The sequence below is a fragment of the Lontra canadensis genome, unplaced genomic scaffold (genome assembly GCF_010015895.1).
Source record: "Lontra canadensis isolate GAN:19392208 unplaced genomic scaffold, GSC_riverotter_1.0 scaffold77, whole genome shotgun sequence".
Taxonomy (NCBI): Eukaryota; Metazoa; Chordata; class Mammalia; order Carnivora; family Mustelidae; genus Lontra; species Lontra canadensis.
Window position 1 is genome coordinate 7,902,388 of NW_022631071.1, and position 22,789 is coordinate 7,925,176.

At 34.7% G+C, this 22,789-nt stretch overlaps 1 protein-coding gene across 2 annotated transcripts in view; it reads right to left on the reverse strand.

Annotated features, from left to right (window-relative positions):
• PCDH11X (protocadherin 11 X-linked) overlaps positions 1–22,789 on the reverse strand; it is a 471,745-nt gene that overhangs the window by 21,847 nt on the left and 427,109 nt on the right. The gene's annotated exons all lie outside the window — the stretch shown is intronic.

Below are 22,789 nucleotides of genomic sequence, written 5' to 3' on the forward strand. Positions count from 1 at the left end.
GAGAGTTTGGGAGTGGTGGGAGGTGTGGGGTTAGGTGAACTTAGTGGTGAGTATTAAGGAGGGCATATAGTGCATGGAGCACTGGGTGTGGTGCATAAATAATGAATCTTGGAACACTGAAAAAATAAAATTAAATTTAAAAAAGAAATGAAAATAAATGGAGAGGGAGGAAAACTGTAAGAGACTCTTAAGTATCAAAAAAACTATCAAAAAAACAAACCCACAAAAAAACTATAACAAAAAAAACTATAGACTCAAGTATCAAAAAAACTGTAAGAGACTCTTAAGTATCAGAAAAACTATAGGGGTTGCTAGAGGGGAGGTGGGTGGAGCGATTGGATAATGGTGATGGGCATTAAGTTGCGAACTTGATGTAGTTAGAACTGGGTGTTACATGCATCTCATGAATCAATAAATTCTACTCCTGAATCTAATAATACTATATCTGTTAACAAAATTGAATTTAAATAAAAAAATTAGAACAAGTTTCAATTGCATTCAAAGCATGTTTGTTTTTGTTCAGGTATGCTTTGCCAGAAAAATGTCAAAATCTAGGCTATCATTAACCTAAAAGTTATGTATGTAATACACACTGACACACAGACACACACACACACACACACACACACACACACACACACACATCTATCTATTTGGCTAACCATAGGTAGGTATCTGGATAGATACATGGATATAGATAGAGTTATAAGTGATATAGATTAGACACATAGATATAGATAGATATAGATATAGATATAGATATAGATAGATATAGATATAGATATAGATATAGATATAGATATAGATATATCTGAAGTTTATTTGGCTTTGTCATCTAAATTTCTAATTAGGTATATCCTTTTAGAAATCATTGCAGTGTCTTTGGGAAGGGGCACAATCCCTTGGCCTGCCACTTTCCAGGTGCTCTTTGTCATGTTCACAGTTACAAAATACTCTGCCTCAGAATATTTTTATAATGTAAGATTACATTTAGAATGTAAGATTTTTAGAATGTATTTTAGAATGTAAGATTTAGATTTTTTGTTTGTATTTTGTTTCTTTACATACATCTTGTATTTCTCTGAAAATTAAAGACAATTTTTGGTCTTTTTAACTGAAAAAAAGATATTATTTTGTTCCTCTTTAATTATTATTTCAATGTTTTTTTAATTTTTGAATTGATTTGTTAAATACTGAGTAGATTAAGAAAATTCGTAAAATATATACAACAAACAAAGCATATGTCTTTTTGAAGTTCAGTTGACGTATTAGAAACTGCACATATTTAAAGTATACAGTGTGATAAGTTTTGACATGATATACCATGAGATCATCACCACAATCAAGATAATATACATATGCATCACCTGCAAAAGATTTTTTTTAATTTCTTTTTTAAATTTTTAATTTTTATTATGCTACGTAAGTCAGCATACAGTACATCATTAGTTTTTGATATAGTGTTCCATGATTCATTGTTTGCATATAACACCCAAAGCTCCATGCAATATGTGACCTCCTTAATACCCATCTCTGTGTTAACCCATCCCTCCATCTCCCTCTCCTCCAAAATCCTCAGTTTGTTTCTTAGAGTCCACAGTCTCTTATGGGTCATCCACCCCTCTGATTTCCCCCAGTTCACTTTTTTCCTTCCTTCTGCTAATGTCCTCCAAGCTATCCCTTATGGTCCACAAGTAAGTGAAACCGTATGATAATTGACTTTCTCTCTTTGACTTATTTCACTTAGTATAATCTCCTCCAATCCCATCCATGCTGATGCAAAAGCTGGGTATTCATCCTTTCTGATGGCTGAGTAGTATTTCAAGGTATTCTATTGACATATTATTTGATGTGAAATAACTTATGGAAACTATAGTTTCAATCTATTTAATATCCTTATTTATAGTGAAACATATGGTAAAATAAACAAGCAAAAACACATTAAAATATAAAAGAAAATGACTGCTATCTCCTGATAATGCTGATGAGAATAACCTGCACTAAATATTAACTTGAACATGGTTAGTGGTTGGTATACTGTGTCCCAGAGAAGCTGAATTTCTGGTGTTTTGTATTAAAATGTCAACACTGATACTGAAATAGCAGTAACATTCTCTGCCAGAAAAAGTATTATTAACACAATATTGTAACATCTCAATTTATAATTAATATATTAAAATATTTAATATTTTTATTAATAAAATATTTCTACTTAAGTATTAAATATTTTAAGATATTACAAATCATGGAAATAGATTTTATGCATTAAATGGTATATGCTAGTCAGATAATTACACTTATTTTAAAGATTTCTTTAAAAAATTTCTCAAATCCCCGTATAGACTGTAAAAAAAAAAAACACATCAAGGATTTGTGGGGTTTCATTCATATTTGAACAGATGTTTTGATAACAGCCACTTGTGTAATGAGTCCAGAGTAAAGGATCAAGGATTCACAGTTCACACTCTTTAGGTAAGAGCTATATAACCTTGGATTTTTGCACATTTTGTAAATGGATCAGAGTACTCACATATATCATCAGTTTACCCAGATTTATCTCTTCAATGTCCAATATTACCTTGTCATTCATTTCCTACATACTTATCTTGTTACCATTACCTTTAGTTCACTCCCAACATCTATTTGAGGTCACTTTTAGCTGTATAGCTCTTACTTTTGTAATTTTCTTGCAAGATTTCCCATCTCATAAAACTTTATTATAACAGTACTATAATACAGCACCAGCAAGAATGCAACTGTTATTCAGCTATTGTGTGTTTATAAATTTCAGGGAACCTGGGAGGCTCATTTTGTTAAGTGACTGCCTTAGGCTCAGATCATGATCCGGGAGTCATAGGATCGAGTCCTGCATTGGGCACCTGCTCAGTAGGGAGTCTACTTCTCCCTCTAATTCTCCCCCATCTCATGCACTTTCTCTCTCAGATAAATAAATAAATAAATAAAATCTTAAAAATTAAAATAAATTTCAAAGAAGTATATTTAATAAACTATTACCTTGATTTTAACTTGATTTTCACTTGAGAGAGTGTCATAAAGCAATACTATTTCAATACTTCATACAATAAAATCAAAATATGTTTGTTATATGAATCAATATGAATGGTCACATTACTATTCTTACTTAATATCTAGACTTGAAATCAAATCTGTTAAAATTATCATAGAAACTTTTAAGTATTACTAAATTGTAAGATTGGGAAAACAGTCTAAATGGACTCTATTAAATAGGAATTGTATAAACATATTGAATCCTTTTTTGGAAGGTTTTATATCATTCACAGTCAAACATGCATATTTTCAGTAGGATTGATTGATCTCATTGTCAAATAGGTTACTGATCATTCCTTGCCCTTTCTGGGTCTACTGGTCTTATATTAACATGGGAACAGTATCTTATATCATAATAAAATTTTGGCACTATTTTAATAAAACTCATAAAAAGACCAACTGATCCAATTTTTTTTTCTCAATGAAATTTTGGATTTTATATAGAGGTTTGGACACAGAAATAAATAAAATTTACTTAATCTAAATGAAAGCCAGGAAGAATTGATTAAAGTTATTTTCAAATTTGGTTATGAATTTGAAACATCTAGAGAGTTTAAAAAGACACCAGTGCCTGGAGACTACCACAGAGATGCTGATGTAATTGGTCTGGGATGCAAACTGGGTACTGATAAGTTTTCAGAGGTCTCTAGGTGATTCCAACATGCAACCCAAATCGAAAAATGCTACAGAAACTCCCTCCTCTCTTGAAATTTACTGTGCAGTGAGCCACAGTGGCTGGACATTTGCTATCTATTTTTTTCATAAAATCCAACAAAAGCAAAAAATCTTGCCCACTAAGAATTTTTGTTTAATAAATTTCTTGGTTTCTGCTGTGAATTGTGATTTTTTTTCCTATTGGAGGTGGCTCCTTTGTCCACTTTTATAATGGATTTTCCTCTTTTGCAATAGCCATTGCAATTTTTATGGTTAATCTCAAATATTTTAAGTTAATTTAACACCCAGACAACTTTACACAGTCATTACAGGGATGCTATCTTATTATCAATAAAAATGACACACAATTTGCCCAAGAGTTATACAACAAATAATTCCCACCACCTTTATCAGAGAATATGAAACAGATATCTCAGAGACAGTTTCATTATTACTAGAGATTTACAGAATTGCATTCACAACCCATTAGTAAGTAAAAGACCGAAGGTCAATATTTGAGATTTGGTACTAAACATCTCGCTTTCATGAAAATAAGGGTGGTAATCTCATGTCAGTTAAGAGATACACTGTTTGAAGCACTATGCACTTCAAGGAGAAAACTTCAACTCTTATATCAATGTTTAAAGTGTATTTGGGTAACAATAGCTCTCATTCATAAGTATTAAAAAATGCAGTTAAAAGGTATCAGATAAATAGTTTAGGCCAAGAGGAGTAAAATATTATGAGAAGGGAGTTTCTATTTGAAAAAGTTAAAAATTAATGGCTTATATGACTGACAAACTAAAAGAAGGCCATAATGTAAGTGCTCCAAAACATGAAGATAAACAAGAATTCATTATATTTTAAAGAAAGGTTAGTGAATTTATGGACACCCTTACCTCTAAATGAATAAGCCTGTTTAAACACCTAAGTATATGTAATTGGTTACTTATATTCAAGAAAAATATTCTGTAATAGGTTATTATTGTAAAAATAATAAATAAATTCAATAAAATTGAATTTTTGGTTTATGTATCTGTTATTATTGTTACATAATGGGCTCTTAGAGATCAGAGAGCCTTTCTCATTCCTTTAGATATTTTCATCAACAAGCACCGAATGCTTAAAAATAATTCCATATAGGTGTGTTAAATAATTCCATATAGGTTTGTTAAATAAATGACAACAATTTTTCATTAAATTGTTTTTTAAATTTTTAATTAATTAAATTAATTAAATTTTTAATTTAATTTCATTAAATTAAATATTTTCATTAAATATTTACTAGATTTCAACTAATGTATTAAGCATAAGTTAAAGGAACTTTTAAGACATCTAGAGGTGCCTGGGTGGGTCAGTCAGTTAACCACCTGCCTTTGGCTCAGGTTATGATCCCAGGGTCCTGGGATCAAGCCCTGCATCAGGCTCCCATGCATGATGGAGAGACTGCTTCTCCCTCTCCCTCTGTATGCCATTCCCCTTGCTTGTGCTCTCTATCAAATGAATAAATAAAATATTTTAAAATAAACTTATGAATCTTGAATGATTAAATCTCTAATATCAACATTAGTATGGAAGTATGCCAAAGATGATGAATCTAACCAAATGGTCACAAGTTTTGAAACATTAAAATTTCAGTTTTTCTTTATAAATGTCTCAATATCTGATACAGCCACAATCTCTATTGAAGATTGTGTGTGTTCAGAAGAAAACCTTTTAACTTTATAATATAAATGTTGCTTGATAGTAAAAGAAAAGATGATGATAACATGAATATGCAGTGGGAAAAGTAAATGGTGTTGAGAAAACTGAAAAATGACATTGATGAAAGAAATTAATGATGATACAAACAAATGGAAAGATATACCATGCTCATAGACTGGAAGAATTAATATTGTCAAAATGTCAATATGATTCAAAGTAACCTAAAAAGGCAATGCAATTCATATGAAAATATCAATAGTAATTTTCACAGAACTAAAACAAGTAAATCTAAAATTTTTATGGAACCATAAAAGATCTCAAATAGCCAAAGTAATCTTGAGAAAGAAGAAAAAACCTAGAAGTGTCATGATCTCAGTCTTCAAGATATATTACAAAGCTTTAGTCATCAAAACAGTGCTGGGACAAAATAGACATAGATCAATGGAAGAGGATATAGAATCTAGAAATAAGCCCACAGGTATGAGGTCAACTGACCTATGACAAAGAAGGGAAGAATATACAATGGGTAAAGACAGTCTCTTCATAAATGGTACTGAGAAAACTGGATAGCTACATGCCAAGGAATGAAACTAGACCACTTGATTATACCATACACAGAAATAAAACTGATTGAGAATCTAAATGTAAGACCTCAAACTATAAAACTCCTTAAAGAAAATATAGGGAATAACCTCTTACATGCCAACCTTGGCAATATATTTATAGATATATTTCATAGACAGTAATTCCTTTGATATCAGCCTTAGCAACATATTTATGGATATGTTTCCTCAGGCAAGGGAGACAAAAGCAAATATAAACTATTGGACTACACCAAAATAAACAAAATTTTCTCAGTGTATGAAACAATTTGTAAAGGCAACCTACTGAATAGGAGAAGATATTTCCAAGTGACATAGCTGATAAGAGGTTAATATCCAAAATACATAAAGAACTTAAACAACTTGGGGTGCCTGTGTGGCTCAATTGATTAAGTGTCTGCCTTCAGCTGAAGTCATGATCTTGGTGTCTTGGGATTGACCCCTGCATCAGGCTCTCTTCTCAGTCAGGAGTCTGCTTCTCCCTCTCCCACTCCCCCTACTAGTGTTCTCTCTCTTTCTCTCTCTCTCTGTCAAATAAATAAATAAAATCTTAAAAAAAAGAACTTATACAACTCAACACCACACAAGCAATTATCTTATTAAAAATGGGCAGAGAATCTGAATACATATTTTTCCAAAAAAAAAAAAATAATACAGATGGCCAACAGACACATGAAAAGATGCTCGAAAGCACTAATAATAAAGGAAATGCTAATGAAGCTCTCCATGAGATATCACATTCAGCTGCTACAATGGCTAAAAGAAAAAGAAAAAGAAATAACAAGTGTTGGTGGAAATGTTAATTGGTATGACCACTGTAGAAAACAGTAAGTTTCTCAAAAATTAAGAATATAAATATCAGAGGCTTGAGGGAAGATGAGGACCCTGTCCCAAGTTTTCAATTAGATATCATCCACATCTAAGTCAAGAAAGCTGAGTGATCCAAAGACTGGAAGAACAAACTCCACAACTAAATAGAATACACTATACCTGAAAGATTAGAAAAGTCAGAAAGATAGAGGGAAGGGCACATGGGTGGTTCAGTGGGTTAAGTCTCTGCCTTTGGCTCAGGTCATGATCTCAGGTCCTGGGATCAAGCCCCACATTGGGCTCTCTGCTTGGCAGGGAGTCTGCTTCTCGCCCCGCCCCCCACCTCTCTGCCTACTTGTGATCTCTGTCTGTCAAATACATAAATAAAATCTTTAAAAAAAAGAAAGAAAGAAAGGTAGAGTGAGGCTGACTGCAGGAGGGAGGGAGCTGCACACACAGAGAAACAGAGAAATAGGCCTTTGCAATAGAGAGCTCAGATGGGGAAGTCTAATCCCCATTGTGTCTGGTTTTAAAAACCAGAGGGATTGAACTCGGTGAGTTTATAAAACAAGTGGTACTTGAAACTTATAGCTTTAAAAGCCTGTAGACTCAGCACTGGGTGAACCAAGGGTAGGGGTGAGTAATAGCTGGGTTATTACCCTTAAAAAGACAGCAACCTCAATGGAGAGGCAACAACAAAAGAGGCAGTTTGCACAATTTTGGGGGCAAACAGGAGACAAATCTGTTCACACAGATGTTAGAGCATATTGGGGGGCTTCTCCAAAAACAGGGAGCTGGCAGGTGCCATTTTCATTCCCTGATGCCTTGCATAAACACAGAGCCATCTGTGACAGGCAGGGCTGCAGAAATACTTGCTGCATGACACTTTGGCATTGTGCCACACCCACAAGTTCTCCTGAGGACTAGGCTACTCCCAGACTTCTGATCTAGGCTTTGGCTCACAGAAAATTTTGTTAAAGCCACATACGACCCTGGCTAGCTACCAGGTACACAGCTCATTGTGACTCAGTGTCACAATTAGCCACACACATCCCGCATGGCCTGCTGAACCCTGTAATCCCAGCCTCCATAATCTTCTGTGCCCAACCACCAGGGACACAGCTGTCAGTGTGTGATACACTCAGCTGCTTCACTATGCCCAGTCACTACAGTGCACCCAGGCGCACCACCTACCCACCATCAAGCACTAGGCCCAGACTCACCTGTCCATCTTCATGTATGGTGCTCAGCCTCCCACCCCCTGCAGCCCTAGCATGTAGCCTCCAACATTTGCAGCAAATTCAGAGATCTGGCATAGAACTAGCAGCCCAGTGCAAATTTTGCTAACATTGCTACATTGCTCTCAAGTTCCTTGGTGGTTACAACCTCTCAGAACTGGCCTGCCTGTGTCCCACTAACACCACAGGGAGTAAGCACAGTCCACAACAGGCAGAGAGTCAGTACAGATGATTGTACTGAAAGGAAAAGTAACTGAAACACAAAACCAGGATGTAAGCAACACATAAAGATACTCTTCTGAGGAGCCCAGTTCCACTGAACAGGGGACAGTACACAACAGAGCACCCCAGGAACTCTTTTTCATAAAGCCACTACTTTTAAAAGCAGAAGACACAGCTGATTTTCTTAACATAGAGACACAGACAAAGAGAAGCAGACAAAATGAGGGGAGTGATACATTTATCCCAAATAAAAGAACAGAACAAGGCTGAAGCCAGAGACCTAAGTAAAACAGATAAAAGTAACATGTCTGATAGATAATTTGAAACAATGATCATAAGGTTACTCACTGGAATTGAGAAAAGTGTAACATATGAGTGAGACCATAACACAGAGATAAGGACTAACAGCAGAGATAAAGGGCTTAGTAAACAAAATGAGAAACACGCTTAATGAAATGAACAGCAAGCTGGAAGAAGCAGAGGAACAAATTAATAACCTAGAAGAGAGAATAGTGGGAAGTAATCAAGCTGAACAAAAGAGAAAAAAAGAATTAAACCAGATGATAATAAGCTTAAGGAAATCATTGACTCCATCAAAGGTAATAGCAATTGTGTTATGGGACTCCCCCCCAAAAAAAAACAAAAATAAAAATAAAAATAAAAAAACAGAAAGAGAGAGAAGTGGGGGCAGGAAATATATTTGAAGAAATAATAGTTGAAAAAGTTCCCTAACCTGGAGAAAGAAACAGATAGCCAGATCTGGGAGGCACAGAGAACTTCCATCAAAATCAACAAAAACACACCCATACAGGGGCACCTGTGTGACTCAGTGGGTTAAAGCCTCTGCCTTCAGCTCAGGTCATGATCTCAGGGTCCTGGGATCGAGCCCTGTATCAGGCTATCTTCTCAACACTGAGCCTGCCTCCCCCTCTCTCTCTGCCTGCCTCTCTGCCTACTTGTGATCTCTGTCTGTCAAATAAATAAATAAAATCTTAATAAAAAATGCACCCACACAGAGACATACTATAATTAAACTTGCAAAATCTAGTGATAAAGAAAAAAATACCTTAAGAGCAGCAAAAGAAGTCATTAGAAAACACATAAGACTAGCAGGAGACATGAAAGACCAATAGTGATGGTATAAAGGTAAAAAAAAAAAAAAAAGAGAAAATAAATATTTATGTAAAAAATCACTCAAGGAAATAAAAATAAGATATAAAAATATAATAAAATATGCCTAAAATCTGGAGAGGAGGGAGACAAGAATAGGTTCAAACCTAAATGACCATCAACTTAATTTGGCCTGCTGTATATAGAAAAGATCATATACAAACTTAATGGTAACCATGCATATGTAGACATGCAAAGAATGGAAAGAAAGAAATCCATGTATATCACTAAAGAAAATCAGCAAAACATGAAAGAGAGAACAACAAGAAAGGATCAGAGAAAATCTTCAGAAACACAGCAAAATAAGTAATAAAATGGCAGTAAATACATATATATTAGAATGACAGTATAGATTTAAAAAATAGAATTTGCCTGTGAAGCCATCTGGTTTGAAACTTGTTTTTGTTTTTGGGGGGAGTTTTCTTCTTCTTTTTTTCCTCTTTTCTTCCTTCTTTCCTCCCTTCCTTACTCCCTCCTTTCCTTCCTTCCTTCCTTTCTCTCCCTCCCTCCCTCCCTCTTTCTTTCTTTCTTTCTTTCTCTTTCTTTCTTTCTTTCTTTCTTTCTTTCTTTCTTTCTTTCTTTTCTTTCTTTCCTTCTTTCTTTTTTTCTTTCTTCTTTCTTTCTTTCTTTCCTGATTCAATTTCTTTGCTCCTAATGGGTCTGTTCAAGTTTTCTATTTCTTCCTCTCTCTCAGCTTTGGTAATTTACATGTTTCTAGAAATATATCCATTTCTTCCAGGTTGTCCAATTTGTTGGCATATAATTTTTCATAATATTCTCTTAAAAGTGTTTGTATTTTCTGTGGTATTGGTTGTTATTTCTCCTTCTCATTTGTGATTTTATTTATTTGTGTCCTTTCTCTTTTCCTTTTGATAAGTGTGGCTAGAGTTTCATCAATATTCTTGATTTTTTTTCAGAGAACCAGCTCCTGGTTTCATTAATCAGTCGTATTTTTTTTAGGTTCTATATCTTTTATTTCTGACCAAGTATTTATTATTTCCTTCCCTCTGCTGGTTTTAGGTTTTACTTGTTATTCTTTTTCTAGTTCCCTTCAGTGTATATATAAGTTGTCTGAGATTTTTCTTACTTCATGGGATAGACCTGTATTGCTATATACTTCTGTCTTAGGACTGCTTTTTCTGCATCCCAAAACTTTTGGACTATTGTGTTTCCATTGTCATTAGGGTGTATGTATTATGTATATATTTACATTTGTTCATTGGTTGATTGACCATTCGTTGTATAGTAGCATGTTGTTTAAAGTCCATGTATTTTTGGTCTTTCCAGATTTTTTTTCTTGTGGTTGACTTCTCATTTCACAGCCTCCTAACCAGAAAAGTTGCATGATTTGATTTTAATCTATAAGTATTTGTTGAGGATTATTTTGTAACCTAAAATGTGATCTATTTTGGAAAATATTGTATATGTACTTAAAAAGAATGTGTATACTGCTGTTCCAGGATGGAATGTTCTGAATATTACTGTTAAGTCCACCTGGTCCAGTATATCATTCAAAGCCGTTATTCCCTGTTTAATTTCTGTTTAGATAATTGATCCTTTAATGCCAATGAGGCATTAAAGTCCCCTACTATTATTATATTATTATCACTTATTTCCTTTATGTTTGTTATAAATTGTTTTATGTATTTGGGTGCTCTCATGTTGGATGTGTAAATAATTACAATTGTTACACCTTCTTGTTGAATTTTTCCCCTTATTATAATATAGTGATCTTCTTTATCTCTTATTACAGTCTTCATTTTAAAATCTCATTTGTCTGATGTAATTAGTGCTACTCCAGCTTTCTTTTGAAATCCATTTGGGTGATAAATATTTTTTCATCCCCTCACTTTCAATCTGCACATATGTTTAGGTCTAAAATTAGTCTATTTTAGGCAGCATCTAGGCAGATTTTGTTTTGTTTTTCTTATCTATTCTGACTCCCCATATCTGTTGACTGGAGCTTTTAAAGTTCAAAGTAATTGTTAATATATATGTATTTAATGGCATTTTGTTACTTGTTTTGTCATTGTTTCTGGAGATGTCCTCTTTTCCTTTCTTGTCTTTGTCACTTTTTGTCTGTCCTTTCTACTGCAAGATTACACTTTAGTATTTCTTGCAGGACTGCTTTAGTGGTCACAAACACCGTTAAGTTTTATTTGTTTGGAAAACTCTATGTCTTCCGTTCTGAATCATAGTCTTGCTGGATAGATCATTCTGGCTTCAGATTGTTCCCATTCAACACTTTGAATGTATCATGCTACTCCCTTCTGTCTTGCCTTGTTTCTCTTGAGAAATCTGCTAGCCTTATGGATTTTCCCTTTTAAGTTAAGGGCTTCTTTTCTCTTACTGCTTTTAACATTTTTTTTATCACAATATTATGAAAATGTAATTACAATATCTCTTTGTGTTCGTCTTCCTTTGTTTATTTTGATAGGAGTTCTCTGTGTTTCCTGGATCTGGATATTTGTTTCCTTCTCCCAATTAGGGACATTTTCAACTATTATTTCTTCAAATATATTTTCTACTCCCTTTTCTCTCTCTTCTTACTCTGGGACTCCTATAGTAAGAATGTTATAACCTTCTATGAAGTCATTGAGTTCCTTATGTCTATTCTTACGTTCCATAATACTTTCTCTCTTTTGTTCAGTTTCATTGCTTTCCCTTACTTTGACATTTACATCACTAATTCACTCCTCTGGTTCTTCCAGACTGCTCTTCATTGAATCAAGCATTTTTCTAATCTCATTTGTTGTGCTTTTTCAGCTCTGAGTGATTTTTTTCAACTCTTTTTTTTTCTCTATTATAAGGGTCTGACTGGTATTTTCTATTATTTTTTCAAGTCCAGTTAGTTTTTCTATGATAGTTGTTTTAAATTATCCATCAGACATGTTACTTATATTTTTTTTATTTACATTTCTTGCTGTGACCTTATCTTTCTCTTTCATTTTGGATGAATTATTCTATGTTCACATTATGTCCAAGTTTTTGTCTTCTTTTCTGTGTTATAAAAGCCAGTTAGGTCACCTGCCCCTGAGGGTAATTATCTTATGAAGTAGAGATCCAACAGTGACCAGGAACTGGTGCTTCAATGTTTGTCTCCATCGTATGCTGTATGCAGTCAGCTATTGTGTTCTGGCAGCTCCATCTTTCAAGCTAGTTGTCTACAGAGGCTCTCCTTGCCTGTATTGGACAGTGTTTGGTCCCTGGCCTGAAGGTGGCAAGTTTTAGCTAAGTGTGCTCTGGTCTGTTTGTGAAATGAGACCTCTCACCACCTGCATCAGAAGTGAAGCCCTGTGAAACACTCTGGGTGGAATATGTGCTATGTTTAGTGGTTTGTGCTAGTCTGGGTCAGGGATCTGCTGCACTGTGACTGAGGTAAGCTTGAATGAGAAGGACAGTTCCAAGTGAGTGCAGGGGTGAGGGACTTAGTGTAAGCAAGTTTGCAGCCAGTGTTGGCACTGTGCTGTTTCCTGCAGGTGGCTCAATGTTTATACTGAGGGGTGGGAAAGGGAAATGATGCCACCCAACTACTTTGTTCCCAGGGAAACATTCTATGAATACTGACTGTAAGGGACACACTCCTAAAAAGGCCAATACTCTCCTCACTCTGTGTCCAAAGCATTCTTCAGATTGCTGTTTACACGCTATCTTTCTCCAGGTTTTTTACCTGCCCTCTCTCCAGGAGCAGCACCATTCTCCCTGGACTATATACCAGTCAAGTCCACTGACTTTTAAAGCTACAGTCTTTGGGGCTACTCACTGGGTCATTGGAGCATGTGACTTTTGATCTCAGGTTTGTGAAGTCAAGTTCCATGTTGAGTATAAAGTTTATTTTAAAAAATAATAATAAAGAAAAAAATAAATATAGTTTAAATAAAAATAATAAAATAAAATAAAATAATAAAATGAGATAAACTCCCGGTGTTAAGCTCCACTGATTGCATGAACTCACAAAACTCAGCCTCTCCCATTTTCCAAACCAATGACTCTGGGGAAATGTTCTTGTCTATTCCCTTGTGTGGTCTTCTCTTCCTTTTGTCCTTCTCTGCAAGCAGGGCTCACTCCCCACTATAGCAGCCTTGATGTATTTCTCTCCTAAACCATGTTTCTGCACTTCCTACCCTCTTCAGTGTGACCTCTTCTCTCCTTTTATTTGTAGAGTTTGTTCTGTCAGTCTTCAGGTCAATATCTAGGGTCAAAAAAGAAACTTGGTATGACTTCATATATTTTTTTAATTTATTGAGACTTGTTTTGTGGCCTAATATGTTATCTATTCTGGAGAATGTTCCTGTGCATTTGAAAAAAAAAATGTATTCTGATGTTTTAGGATAGAATTTTTGAATATATCTGTTAAATACACCTGGTCCAGGGTGTCATTCAAAATCATGATTTCCTTGTTGATTTCTGTTTGGATACTCTATGGATGTAAGTGAGCTGTTAAAGTCCCCTACTATTATTGCATTACTGTCAATTATATCTTTTATGCTTGTTTTAAACTGTGTTATATGTATTCCCTTTTGGGAGCTTAAATATTTACAATTAATATATCATTGTTGGATTGTCCCCTTTATTACCGCTTAGTGTCTTCCTTTGTGTCTTGTTACAGTCTTTGTTTTAAAGTATAATTTGTCCAATATAAGTATTGTAATTCTGGCTTTCTTTTGCTATCCTTTTGTATCATAAAGTTTTCTCCATCTCCTACCTTTCAATCTGCAGGTGTCTTTGGGTCTGACATGAGTCTTCTGTTGGCATCATATGGATGGGTCTTTTTTTTTTCCTTTTCTTTTATCTATTTTTTCACCCTATGACTTTTGATTAGAGTATTTAGCCTATTTTCATTCAAAGCAATTACCTTTACTTTATTGGAATTAACTTTACAATATGATAGTTAGCTTTGAGTGTGGAAGTGTTTGCATATGTGTGTATGTTGTGTACATGCAGGCATGTATATACATATGCATGAATGCATGTTAGTTTTCTTCATAGTTACCATAGTTAAATGGTATGGGTAAGGGACTCAGTGCAGTAATTGGATTACACATGCAGTGTGCATGTGCCTCAGGCTCTGCTACAGAACAAATGGTTGTTGAGATCAGGTGAGGTAAAATCTATCCAATTGGGCCAGGAAACTGATTGTAAGGATTAATTGTAGCCGGGTGATGGTGTGATAGGGGCCAGGGTGGACAGTTATCATTTAGGGTACATAAAGTCAAAAATAAAAAGTTCCAGGGTACCTGGGCAGCTCAGTCGGTTAAGCATCTACCTTCAGTTCAAGTCATGATCCGAGGGTCCTGGAATCAAGCCCCACATGGGGATCTCTGCTCAGTGGGGAGACTGTTTCTCCTCTCCGCACCCCACTCAAGCTTTCTCTCTCACTCTCTCCTCTCTCTCAAGTTAACTAACTACTTAAATAACTAAATAAATAAATAAAATAAAAAGTTCCAGTCAAGTGGTCAAACAGGTGGGCTCTTGAAATTGGAGTAAGAGAGCACTTCAAGCAGAATCTAACTATGGTCTGGGAGGCTTCCCTGACGTGGCTTTAACACATTCAGTGGTCCTTGGAGGCCTCTTACCCTCAAAGTCCTAGACTTTTAAGGCTGTCTTTCTAGACAGTAGAAGTTCAGTTAACATTGTTGATTCAAACCCTTGGCCCATGCATGGATTCTCCATTAGTCTATGTAAACACATATCCATATTCTAAAGAGCTTCTGATCTCCACAAAATACAAAAATACAATTTTTTCCCTGCCCTGAGTTGAGCTATTCAATGTCAAAGACTGAAATATTTGACAAGAGGAGGAGGGGAAATATTTTACTCTCCAGAAATAGATGATACATTTTTCAGGACATCAAAAAAAAAAAAAAAAGAGCTGGATATTTCCATAATTAAGAGAGAAAAAAATGAGAGACTATAAGGGAACATGGAAATATATTATGGTTACAAAGATGGTTTCTATTTTAGGAGAGTAAGACTTAAGGTAATTTGCTAATAATTCAGGGTCGGAAATTGTGAAATGAATTTGAAGATGTTTGAAAAGGTTTGGGACAATCATTCAATGTCTGGGATAGAAAGTTAATGAGATGAGAATTAAAACATAATTCTGAATAATACTTAGAGCTACATTGGAAGCATAATGCTTCAGATGTCTAGTAAGTTTAATATTCTGTACAATTTTGTACTCCCCCCCCAAAAAAAATGTTCAATGCCTTGTGGAGAACACAATCTGTAAGGGTACTATAGATGTAAATTGGCACTATAAACAGATTGAAGAAGCCAAGAATGAAAAGCCAATGATAGCAATGATGAGATGGAGAGATAAATGCAACCAGGAACAAATTTCATAAAATGGGTAAAATGGAGAAGGACTGAACAACTAGAAGACCTAATGAAGGAAAGCTCAAGTTAACCATATAGAATAATACAAGGCAGATAATAAAGTTATAATCATAAAAAAGGAAGACAATGTTCAATATGATGGATTCCTTATAATCATATGGATAGAAGATCCAGGGAATGTATATATCTGCACATATAAGGGATGAAGGAGCAATAAAAACAGCAAGAAAAAAAATCTACAGAAACAAAAACTTGTAAGACAAAGCAGACATTTATCTGTGGTGGTAGCTACATTGACAGTTGTAACACTGAATGTCAAGTGCCAGAAGAAGTCTTGAATAAGGATAGGAAAGAACATCCAGAAAGATTGACGGACAGGTATCCTTCAAGTTATCTGTGACTTTCTACCACTGTCCAAATTTTTTTCACTACCCATTGAGTTAAATAGTCTATTCTAAAGCAAAATAAGAAGCTGTTTAAACACAGGAAAAGCCCACACAGTGTATCTATAGGACTATTTCTCTGAAGGATATCTATAGAATATATGTAGAAGGAAGACAATGTATTTCCTTGTAGGTGGTAATACTAAATTAGAGCTCTTAGTTGACTTAATTTTCTCATAACCTTACTAACATTAAACTGAATATTTGATAAGAAAACTGTTTAGTATAGAAGAAATGGCATTCACAATTTCTGTAGGTTTACCCTAATGAATTTACTAAATCATGATGCTCCCAAAAATAATGTATGAAAATAATTCTTCACTAAAATCAAGCTGTGAATACATCTCTTCAGAAACACGTCCTTTGAATTAGTTTCATTTGGCCATAACCTTTTAAAATATCTCAAAATTTTTGAGACTTTGAGAAATTCTATATTCAAACTCCTAAATTATACATTTAGGGGAATTTTTGATGAAAGAACTTCCAAACATTTCTGCATCATTGAATAGGTAATGGATGAAGAAGTACCTTGGATACACCAGTAAAATGGGCACTTTAAGATATATTCATTCAAATATTCTCGTTGACTCCCTCTTCATGTAGCTTTGGAACAAATGATCAACAAATAACAGAAATCTGGATGAAGGTAGGCCAGTGACAGAAAATGGAGGTTAGTTCCTTTGCTACTATAGCTACTCTTTCTGATACCCACTAGCTTAGCCTCAAAGAAGCCACTTTATAAATTCACCTCAGGCAAATAAAATGGAATATAAATAAACTCCTTTGAGAACCTCAGTCAGTTCAATTTCTGCCATCCTCAGTTTAGCACTTTGTTGGACATACTCCTTAATGAGCATAGCTGCTGAGGGCAACTTAGATGCAGGCTTAGCCAAAAGGTGAGGGGTTTTGAAGAAAAATGTCTCCATGGTAATTTTCAGGTTAGAGCTAAGGGAACCAGCTTGTGTTTAAACAAGATTTTTAAAACTATTTTCCAGATTAAAAAATATATTTCTCTATTTTAGTTGAATATAAACATTACTTACACTAATTTACTCAATCACAGATGGCTTTGTCTTGAAATATGTTTTTCCCTTAATTTGTTACTAGCCAGCTAAATACCAAGAGGTTAAAGAATGGATGAACCATGGAGTGTGGCATTTTCTTTAGTTCTGCTCTTTTAATGTCACTAGCTTCTTTGTGAAATATAATCTTTTAGCAAGGAGGTAGAAAAAACTGTCTATAACTTAAACCTCTGGTTTGGAAGCTGAAAATAGATCCTGTCTGGTTAGGCCACTGAAGTCATTTAAATCAAAAATATGAGGAAGTTATTGAGAAATTGTAGGCCCTTTGATGATTTAGAATCTTAAAGACATTAAAGCATTTACTTAGCCTAGATACAATATTCATTTGTAGCTAAGATAAACTTTTGCCCTATTTTAACAAATGCAAGATCCATATATTTTGTCACTTACTTTGAATTAAACTGAACACAAATTGCATATTTTATAATTTATATTTTAAAAATCTAAACAGGTACCATGCTGTCTTGGGGATAACAGCTTTGTAGTAAAGCTTAAAATCAGGTAACGTGATGCCCCCAGTTTTATTTTTGTTTTTCAACATTTCCTTGGCGAATTGGGGTCTCTTCTGGTTCCATACAAATTCCTGGATTATTTGCTCCAGCCCTTTGAAAAATACCGGTGGAATTTTGATCGGAATGTCATTAAAAGTATAGATTGCTCTAGCATTAGAGACATTTTAACAATGTTTATTCTTCTGATCCAAGAGCATGGAATGGTCTTCCATCTTTTTGTGTCTTCTTCAATTTCTTTCATGAGTGTTCTGTAGTTCCTTGAGTACAGATCCTTTACCTCTTTGGTTAGGTTTATTCCCAGGTATCTTATGGTTCTTGGTGCTATAGTAAATGGAATCAATTCTCTAATTTCCCTTTCTGTATTTTCATTGTTACTGTGTAAGAAAGCCACTGATTTCTGTACATTGACTTCGTATCCTGCCACATTACTGAATTGCTGTATGAGTTCTAGGGGTTTGAGGGTGGACCCTTAAAGCTGTGATCACCAAGACAGCATGGTACTGGCATAAAAACAGACACATAAACCAGTGGAACAGAGTAGAGAGCCCAGATATGGACCCTCAACTCTACAGTCAAATAATCTTCGACAAAACAGGGAAAAAAAATACAGTGGAAACAAGACAGTCTCTTCAATAAATGGTGCTAGGAAAACTGGACAGCTATAGGTGGAAGAATGAAACTCGACCATTCTCTTACACCATACACAAAGATAAACTCAAAATGGATAAAAGACCTCAACGTGAGCCAGGAATCCATCAGAATCCTAGAGGAAAACATAGGAAGTAACCTCTTCGATATCAGCCACACAAACTTCTTTCAAGATATGTCTCCAAAGGCAAAGGAAACAAAAGCCAAAATAAACTTTTGGGTCTTCATCAAAATCAAAAGCTTCTGCACAGCAAAGGAAACAGTCAAGAAAACAAAGAGACAACCCACGGAATGGGAGAAGATATTTGCAAATGACAATACATACAAAAGGTTGATATCCAGGATCTATAAAGAACTCCTCAAACTCAACACACACAAAACAGATAATCATATCAAAAAATGGGCAGAAGATACGAACAGACACTTCTCCAGTGAAGACATACAAATGGCCGTCAGACACATGAAAAAATGTTCATCATCACTAGCCATCAGGGAGATTCAAATTAAAACAACATTGAGATATCACCTTACACCAGTTAGAATGGCCAAAATTAGCAAGGCAGGAAACATGTGTTGGAGGGGATGTGGAGAAAGGGGATCCCTCTTACACTGTTGGTGGGAATGCAAGTTGGTGTAGCTACTTTGGAGAATAGTGTGGAGATTCCTCAAGAAATTAAAAATAGAGCTTCCCTATGACCCTGCCATTGCACTACTGGGTATTTACCCCAAAGATACAGATGTAGTGAAAAGAAGGGCCATCTGTACCCCAATGTTTATAGCAGCAATGGCCACAGTCACCAAGCTGTGGAAAGAACCAAGATGCCCTTCAATGGACGAATGGATAAAGAAGATGTGGTCCATATACACTATGGAGTATTATGCTTCCATCAGAAAGGATGAATACCCAACTTTTGTAGCAACATGGACGGGACTGGAAGATATTATGCTGAGTGAAATAAGTCAAGCAGAGAGAGTCAATTATCATATGGTTTCACTTATTTGTGGAGCATAACAAATAACATGGAGGACAAGGGGAGTTAGAGAGGAGAAGGGAGTTGGGGGAAATTGGAAGGGGAGGTGAACCATAAGAGACTATGGACTCTGAAAAGCAATCTGAGGGATTTGAAGCGGCGGGGTTGGGAGGTTGGGGGAACCAAGTGGTGGGTATTAGAGAGGGCATGGATTGCAAGGAGCACGGATTGTGGTACAAAAACAAGGAATACTGTTATGCTGAAAATAAAAAAAAATTGAAAAAAAAAGTAAACTGGTAAAGTTCAGGAGTTTAAGAGATAAATTTAATTTTTTATGTAAACATTTACAATAAATCCAAAGTTGATGAATATTCTGACACTTAATATACTTAAGGTTTAAAGCTTCTTGAATTTAGCATCCAAAATAACCTTCAAAGATATATATAAAAGCAATGAACCAAAAATAAAGGGCATCAGAGGACAGACATAATCTCCATGGTTAATTATATTATATTATATTATATTAATCTCCATATGTTAACTATATAATAAGCCTACATATGCACTGTGTAAAGGCTAGTGAAAACTGCTCAATGACAGGTTTGCAGAATCATCGTATTTGACAGAAGTAATTTTTTATTCTTCCAAAAACATCTTATGATATTAAATATATTCAATATAACTACTAAAATAGAATAAGACAAGTATTTTGAGATAAAATAAGTAGTTGTTTTATGATTTGAAGTTTATCTTTTTTCTTTTTTAGAAGAGTTATTCTGAACATGATTGCCTAGGCTCAAACCATGAATCTTCTACTTGTGAGCTCTGTAAATGCAGACAAGTCACTTAAACTCTGTACTATTTTTTTTTTTTTACCCTGAAAGAACATAGGGTCATTGTTAGGAGTAAGAAACAGAGCACATTATTAGTAAGTTGTTTTTGTTTTTGTTTGTTTGTTTTTGTTTTGTTTTGTTTTGTTATTTTTGGTATTTACTTTGGTAAATAGAAAGGTAAGGGAAAAATAACCAAGTGTTCATACTTGTCCCTTCCTTATTCTCTGCTTTGCCTTGACCAAACTTCAGTCAGGTTATCTCTCCTTTCCTACAAGCCCCTGACGCCTGCTTGCCCCTAAGCAATAAGCAAGCACTAATAAAGTGATACATGTCTCCTTTTCAGGTTCTCCTGGGAATCATCTGACTATAGTGAGACTGTGTGTGTGTGTGTGTGTGTGTGTGTGTAGACCCAACTGTTCATTTATCTTGCTTGACCAGTTTCTTCTTAAAGTATTCTGCTTTATTCTGCTTGCCCTTAACAACAACAACAGCAAAAACATTCATTTTCCTGTTGGATTTTATGAACCTTATAGATTTCGGAGACCAGAATCTTGTCCCTGTTCTGAATAAATTGTCTCCCTAAATCCAGATTTGCTTTCACTTGATGAAAAGAAATATCTTTCAATGAAAATCACACTTTCCATTGACCTTTATATTATGATTATATTATGTTTTAGTATCTAATTGAAGTGTTTTATGTTAAAATTAAATCACCCAGTTGTCTTCTAAACAGGAAATGAGTTCACTCCAGAGTTCTGTATGTAGAGTTCTAATTTTCCTAAACAGGAAAATGACTTCACTCCAGAGTTCTGTATGCAGAGTTCTAATTTTTTTTAAATGAAGACATTTTCCTATTTGTAAGATAGCTACACTAGAAAAAAAAAAACTTACCAGTATTTCTGTTCTTTAAAATTTCAACTTTAAATAATAGGACAGGTCTATTTTTAAAGCTACAGAATGGTCGAGAATGTTAGAATACTTAATAACTGTAGAGCTTCTCTGTCTCTCTCCCTCTCTCTTATTCCTTTTATATAGTTAGTAACATTTTACTACCCTTGCTTCCCTCCTTTTAATTTGAGAACTCTTCTATGATCTTTTGGCTCTTGGAAGAGCTGACTCAAAAAGAAATCACTCAAAATCCACAGTGATAATTAGTTTAGACAGGCATTTGAAAACTGTCAGATATGTATGTTCATTGAAAATTCTCTAGTGCTGTTATTTTAGTTTATCTCTCAAACATTAATAAAAATTATTTTGACATTCTAGACAGGATTTATTTTTAGGTAATTATCACACTTGATAAAGACATCCAGGGCTAACATCACTTTTGACATACCCTAGACCATCCTTTGGCAAGTTCCTTTTCAAACATAAAATTTGGTCCCTTACTCTAGAATAGGACAAATTCATCTTAAAAATTATACTCCCATTTAACCTAGCATACAATTATGGTAACATTTTGGTTCTAATATTGCTAGCTTTTAAGACTTGCTGAATTTAATTTCCAAAACATCTTGCATCAGAAACTCAAGGGAGGGATGCCTGGATGGCTCAGTTGGTTAAGCATCCACCTTCAGTTCAGGTAATGTTTCTGGGGTCCTGGATTCAAGCTCTGCATTGGGTGCCCCACTCAGCAGGGAGCCTCCTTCACCTTCTCCTCCCTACTTATGTTCTCTTTCTTGCCACTTCTGTCTCTCTCTCAAACAAATAACTAAAATCTTAAAAACAAACAAGCAAAAAAACCCAAGGGAAACCCATCTCTTTCAACCCCAAATCATGGTGAGGAAACCACTGCATAAATTCTAGGAAAGAAATATCAGTGAACATTTCATTTTAGTGGTGGTGTAGCTTAACTAATGAGGTAATTAAAATTTAACAATATGAATGGGTTCTTTTTTAATAACAGAAAATATTTTTTTCTAGAATGATAGACTATTTACATATGAATAATCTATCATATATATATATGTGTATATATACACACATATATATGAGTAGAACTTAAAATTTTCACCTTGAAACATGACATCCTAAAACCCTGAACATCAATTTGCTGATTAACAATGTTTAGTTTAGTTATGGTACTTTCCTTGTGATCCTATCAGACATCATCATGCTTCATATTCACTAACTTGCTGTGAAAACCAAATTGTGAATTGACACCAAAATAGTCCCTTTTATAAATAAAATTAATCATAGCATAACTGTATTAACAGAACATTCGCAAAGTTATTCTTTCAGTAGTATGTTGTTTTGGCACAGTGGGAAAAGAAAAGTGTTGGTGAAAAGTAAAATAATGACTTGAAAATTGCATCCAAAACTGTGTAAGTGATACAAAATCTGGAGACAGCTCAGCTTGGAACTCTTTTAAGGCAGAATCAGAATATATGTCATCTTAAATACTTACAGTTTTAAGGCCATGGAGTAAATACTGCGACTTCAGACAGTTAAGAAAAAAATAGTACAATATATTTTGAAATCAATTTTCTTTG